At 37.0% G+C, this 7041-nt stretch overlaps 1 long non-coding RNA gene across 1 annotated transcript; it reads left to right on the plus strand.

The window, feature by feature from the left end:
• Positions 1 to 221: 221 nt before the first annotated feature.
• Positions 222 to 6641, plus strand: LOC139142581 (uncharacterized). The gene is made up of 4 exons (XR_011554422.1): positions 222 to 487; positions 1562 to 1680; positions 4826 to 5095; positions 6362 to 6641. It is a non-coding gene; the product is annotated as an uncharacterized lncRNA (long non-coding RNA).
• Positions 6642 to 7041: the final 400 nt, after the last annotated feature.

The following is a 7041-nucleotide window of genomic DNA, read 5'->3' on the forward strand; positions in this document are numbered from 1 at the left end:
ATCATTTTACAGAAGTGTCAACTATTCTTACACAACACGTTCTTGCTTCGCTATGGTGACAACATTTATTGCTAAACAATCTTTATCAGATCAATTTTCCAGGATTTTCCATGAAAAAATTGTAATTTTCCAGGGCATTTTTGGAGGGGCGCTAAGCCACAGCAACGACAGCTGCTATATCACAGCTACGAGGAACCGTGCTTGGGCAAAGGCAGCATGCTGCATAGGTTCTACCTCGTTTCGGTGTAAGGCGCAGACTCACTGCACCCTGACGCGCTCGCTGCTTTAGAATTCATGACCATAATTATGCAAATTGTATCCTTTGAACTGATAAGCTCTGTATTCGTGTCTGAACATGTACCATGGCTACCAAATTTCACGTAAAAGGTCGACAATGGTCGACAATGCAGACACAATCAAGACATCCGCTAAGCTTCCAGTCCAGCGATAAATCGAACGGCATCGACAGGAGCTAACAACAGGCAAGGTCAGTGCAGGTTTAATGTACAAATCGTGGTATTTTTTGTTCGCTTGTTTTACTTCTATTGTAGGCCCTATTGTTCGACATAGCCGAGGAACAATACTCACTAACTTAAGCGCTAGTTACCTCAGGCTTCCTGTTATCCTGAAATGACCTCATAAATTGGCCTCGAACTCCACCTTTATCGCTACATTTCAATTTCTGTTGAAGGAATTTCATACTTAAAAATTACTCTTTCAACTGTAACCGGGTTAGACTAACTTGATTGTGAATCGCACATATATATTTTTGCGTTTTAATGTATTGACTGCAGAGCAACGGCACTGTTGAATAGTGACGGCATTACATATATGTCAAACGTTGGTAGTAGTAGCAGTAGTCATAGCAACGTAAGCACAGCTTGTTTGGGGTCGTTTTCCGCACCACATAAACATTGTCGTAAACCCTTGGCCTCTTTACGGCCGTGTCAGCCATAGTATGGCGCTTGATTTTTGCGGAAGTTCGTTGAGCTGAAAGAGCTCTGGCCCACGAGAACGCACAGAAACGGGGTCACAAAAAATATTCATAGCTCTCTTGATGTTTACACCTCACCTCTGAATTATAGTTCCGCTTTGTAGTTTTTTTATATAATTTTGTTGCGTTCTTGTAAAAAGTTCAAATCACAATGCCGTTGTCAGATTGTCGCATTGCCAAACATTTGCTTATGTGAAGGATGGTACGTAACGCCAAACGCAAAAACATTCGCCAGCCATGCGGATATCTTTATCATCCACGCCATACCATGTGACCTTTTGGGGACCAGTAATTGGAGAGTATAATTTTCATTTGGAAATATTGACCAATTTGTGTTAACGTTGTCAAAATAACGACTGCTAGTATAAGAGAGAGGAGTTACATAGCTGGTGAATTCAGTCTTTTGACACTCATGTGCTGCTACTTACAACCATGGAGGTGGTACTACCTCCATGGTACAACCCACCTACGTTGACAACTACTGTAGAATGTGATGGTTATCTGTATGCAAATTTCATACATCGAACGGGCATACATCTCTTCAGACTTGCCTCTTTCGCTTTGTAGACTGAAACAACATGGCTATAAAAGTCCAGCAACAGTCGATAGAGTAGACTCGCACAAAACCACTTCCAACTCAACGACTCAAAATCAGACAGAGTCGATAGAAGATGACTCGACAAAAGGTGAGTATAGGATAAATTTATCTCAGTCATTTCATAGCGAGAGATCATTGTTAAATATCCAATAATGTGGAAATGAAACTTAACAAATAAGAGGCGTACGGACTATTTCATTCCCTTTTAACGAGGGAGAAGTCAATGCACATTACAAAGTTTCCCTTTGGAATCCCTTCGCCAAATTCACTGTGGCAACGATAGGACACTGGTTGATCGACGTATATGTCGGCTCTGTGGACAGACCTAACGAAGAAATTACCATATGTTACCAGGGGTTGTACTATACCTAATCGTAAACGGATCCTCTATACAATTAATTCCACCTTTGAATGAGACGTACACGTATATGGGGCCATAAGGGTAGTGATACCATAGCGATATGTATGCTACTTAAATGTATTTACACAATGAACTGCGAACCGGCATTGTGCATATATATTACGTAGACTAAAATGCGTTAGTTAGCCGGCATTATTATCATCGGTAATATATCATCGGACTCAGACAGTTCAAACAGCGCCGTCATTCTAGGGAGCACGATTATTACAGTAACATCACAGCATTTAGGCCTCCAACACGTGTGAGCAGACTATGGACGTAGGTGTTGGTTTTAGCTCCAGCTGGGCAATGAATTCATCTGCGTATGCCGGTACTAGTATATGGGAATCATGTATATCGTATATTTATGCTTCGAACATTGAAACCGAGTTAAATTTTTAACAAGGCTTCAACGTAGTACGTGGAGGTGGTTCCGGATACGCCCCATTCAAATTCAAGTTGATAGATCTTGTAGAGGTTACAAAAGGTCGACGTCCAATTTGCACACTAGGTTATTAATAATTTACTGCAATGTAAACACGACACTGGTATCATGCATATGATCAGTGTAAAGTTATTATTCAGTCTTTATCTAACTACAGTCAGTATGTTCGAAGTCTTAGCAAGCTTAAATTTTATTTTTAACATCAATTATGGCTCTGTCAATGTATGTTGAACTTTAAGGTTTGGTGCGCCCTTTCTAGTGCGCAACGTATTCTGCGCACTATAGAAGCCAGTCAAAATGGCAGCGTTATGCAACAGTCCGCGTCCGCGGCGGCAGGGAAAATTTGTTACCGGGAAATCAATAATATAATAGGCGAAGTCAAGCTAAAAAAATTGGAAGAATTGAACAAGGTACATAATGAACTTTATCCCGTTCATGTTTCTTTTTTGTTACGAATTCAATGGCGTACAGGTACTTTGTTTCTTGTCAGTGGCAGCACAACATCGTTTATTACAGTTTGAGATTTAGCATATGTATGTTATGATAAACATGAACAAATTTGATGCCAAATCTAAAATCCCACTAATAATATTGATTCCCAAATAATGTAAGTGAATTTAGGAAATTCTATATGCCTCAAAGCTGACCTGTTTCGTGTATTCAAGAAACATTATTTAATTCTAATCCATTTGAAAAATGTAAACATGTACCGCGAATACAACTACGACGTCGCGTGCTACTAGCCACAGTCAATGGCCATGGCCCAGCCAAAACGTCGTGCTACTAGCAACAGTCAATGGCCATGGCCCAGCAAAAAAAAATATTGATTCATCGTTTGATCACTTCAGTGGTACTTAATATGATAACAGTGTATTTGAATAAAGAGAGCTTTTTCTTACATATTATAGACTTGTCTAGTAGTTTAGTTTTCAAAATGAATAAAATTTCATTCATTCACCTATACACTGATGGTAATTCAGTCTTACAATGTTGTCTAGGAGTTTTTGAGTTCAAGATAGGAAACACCCTCACTATTACTAATGTTCCATTGTATTTAATCATGTTTCCGTTCGACATATTCAAGCAAAGTGATACCTACATCTCGTCATTATTCAGTCCAAATAATTTTACAGCAATTTCACAGCACTGATAGAAAAAAAAAACATTGTATGCATGATTGTCACGGTAGAGTAACATTCAAAAGCTGAAGTAAAATTGATTTAGGCCTAAAGGCTTCATTGATGCATTTACTTGTTATATCACATATTTTATCGTTGTAAGTTGTCAAGAATTTCACAATTTAAGAGTATATCATGATGTAAATATTGCCATAAATTATGAAACATAATCTCTCATCTTTGCCTCCAGAGGGCGCCCTTCAACAACAAAGTCTCCGGGTTTTATAACTTTTGGGTATATCTAAACAACTAAGGTGGTTACCCCCATTTTTTTTTCTATTGATATACTTTTTGGTCACTTATCCCTCGATTGAGGAAGTTTCATCAAAATCTATTGGCGGGAAATACTAAATTCTGCCATGTTTATTTCTTAATTATTCAGTCCATTGTTTTTCTATACATAAATATGAAAATCATAAATTTTAATGATTGGATATCTCAAAACTTGTCATGGTGACACCCTAATTTTTTTTGACAATATTATTCTATATGGGGTTCCTGGTACTTCCAGAAATTTTAATTGAAATCTATTGGTGAGAAATAAAAGGCGCACCAAACCTTAAGTACGAATGTCATATTTAACGAGTTCGAATAGTCCATGGAGCTAAAGCTCCATGAATAGTCCGAGCTCAACGTCAATAACGGATTTTTATAGTCAGATTGATAAACAATTAACTTGGTCTTTTCTGAAAAAAAGTGTCCTCACTTCACTATGATGACGATGATGTTGATTGTTCAAGTTATTTTGACGTGATTGAATTGCTATGCCAGTTCAGAAACGTTTTGTCACCATCCTTAGAAGTTGTGGAATTTAAAAATTCAGTGTAAACGGGAGTGAAAGCCTTTGTTTCTGTGGAAATGCTCCGTAAGTTGGGGTCATACAATGATAGAAAGGTGTCGTTAATATACGATTGATAATGATCGTTACACGGTAACACCACACCCTCAACGTTACCTATGGTATAAGTATTGCGTCATTCATTAACTAAAGCCATAGACATTTAGATTTACGAGTGAGTGTAAGAAAGATATAGTAACGGACACACATAACGTCGCCCAAACACAGAACGAGACATGACAAGCCAAAAATGTTAAAAAGATTAAAATACGTCAAGATCCTTTTTGGGACTTGTCACTATTTTTAATTAAATATCAAAATAACAGCGATAGACATAATCAATTCTTGTACGTGCATTGCTTTCATACCCAGAATCCATCGATTTAGACGATGCAAAGTTTACCAAGTATGAGGAGGCACCTTAAGAATGTGCCAAACAAAAGAATCAAACGCTTTGCCCGAAAATGAAGATCAAGGATAACGATATTGATGATATCTACTCTGAAGAAGGAAACAACCCGGACGAAATTCGTCATAGGATTCTGAAGAAATGGATCGAGGGAGACAAGTCTACGGATGAATCATTTGCGGACGCTTTGCGTTCCTTGGGATTGAACTGTGAAGCTGACGATATTTTTACAGGTGCGTAATCTATCCGTAAATAGGCCAATACCATCTTCAATATAATAACCAGATATGAACTGAAAATGTTCGCGTGTTTTCATTATCTATTGCAATTGTATGTAACGTTAAACTTTTGCCGCATGTTTGCAACTTCATTCATACATTTATGATGATCAACATCATATACAATATTAACCACAGATTAATTCTAAAGGTCGTTAAGTATACAAATGTGCAATAAGTTAAAAGTACTTCATTCTTCGCACAGCTGTCATTGTTTTCACCACTTTATATAGCAAGTGTAATTAACTTTGGCCAAGCCCTTCAACCTATATGTGCCAAACTGTGAAAGCTCATTAGATATGCAAATTGTAAATTAGCTGATATAAAAAGGCAAAATGACTTTTTACATTGTTTCAACCTGGTATCATCAATAGCATATTTGCCAAATTTGCTAAAATCAATCCCAATTTATATACCTAATCAGGAAAATTCATTAAATATGCCAATAAGGAATGTCTGAAACAAAATGTTTAATGACTACCATTAATATTGTGTTATAGTACCTTTAATGTATCAAGTCAAGTCAACTTTGGTCAAGTCAATTCATGATCAGAGATACATCCCTGAATAGTAAAGTTAATCAAATAAGCAAATTATAAATTGGTTGACGCAAAAATGCTTAATGACTTTCAAGAATGTTGTATCATTGTGTCTTCAATATTTGTAGCAAGTTTCGTCAACCGTAGTCAAATCAATTCAGATATATCCCAAATTAAGAGAGTTCATTAAATATGCAAAGTAGGAATTGGCTGAAGTGAAAATGCTTAATGACTTACGAGAATGTTAAATCATAGTATTTCCAATAAACTACCAAGATTCGTCAATTTTAATAGAGTCAACTCAGATATATATCCCTAATTAGGAAAGTTCAAAGAAATTTAGTATTTTTATTTCAGCTAATTACATATTTGTATTCTTCATGACCTTTTAGAATTAACCTGTTGTGAATATTGTTCATTATGTTGATCATAATACTTTCGATGAAGTTGCAAACATGTGGCAAAGGTCAAATTTACACATAACTGCAATATATAATGGAAGACGTGAGCATTTTCAGTTCAAATCTGGTCATTTAAAGAAAATCTTATCTGACAGTGAACAAGAAATTCATAAGTTATTACCGAACCTGTACACAGGGGAATATGGAAAGACTAAGTTGATTTGCGCAAACAACGCAATATTCCATCTTGCTTATGATTTCACAATTTCCGTCATTCACAGAAAATACGGAATGTCGAACACCTCGACGACAAAACAGCAAAATGCCAAAACCACAACCACGAGACAGAAAAGTCTCCACACAACGTCTATGACAGAATCTGACCTTGACTCTTGTACATCTTCTCAGAATGGCTGGGCGGTTTCAAAATTCATCTGTGGCGGTGCTGTGCTTGTCTGCGCGGTAGCAGTTCAGCTCACAATGGATATGGAGTGGAAATATTTGCCTGCCCTTTATGGCACAGTATTGATCATCTATTTCCTGCTTTATCGTTTCTCAAATACAGGTGAGCTTGTTTTGAAGTTTGGGGAGGGGTAATCGATATCTAACGTATTATAACTTTCCTTTGAATGGAATATGTTATGAGTAGAACAAGTACACAAATATCGACCACAGAATTTTCAGTTTCCGAAATGCTGTTTAATACACATCTCACGGAATTGCATCTTAACCTTTGATTTCTCGTCCCGTACACTTTCAAATATCCGAAGACACTGATGAGATTTCCACTCACTGGTGAAGATCCAAAGTTATATCTTCATCTCTTTTAATGCAAAAATGTGTGAGGTCAAAGTTCCGATTACCTTTGGTATAGTAGCTCCTTAACATGAATAATATGTTTCTCCCATGTTTTATTTCTCAGATGTCCCACCGAGTTTGCGTAGACCTTCGAGTCTTTTCA

This window comes from Ptychodera flava, chromosome 10, assembly GCF_041260155.1.
Source record: "Ptychodera flava strain L36383 chromosome 10, AS_Pfla_20210202, whole genome shotgun sequence".
Lineage (NCBI taxonomy): Eukaryota > Metazoa > Hemichordata > Enteropneusta > Ptychoderidae > Ptychodera > Ptychodera flava.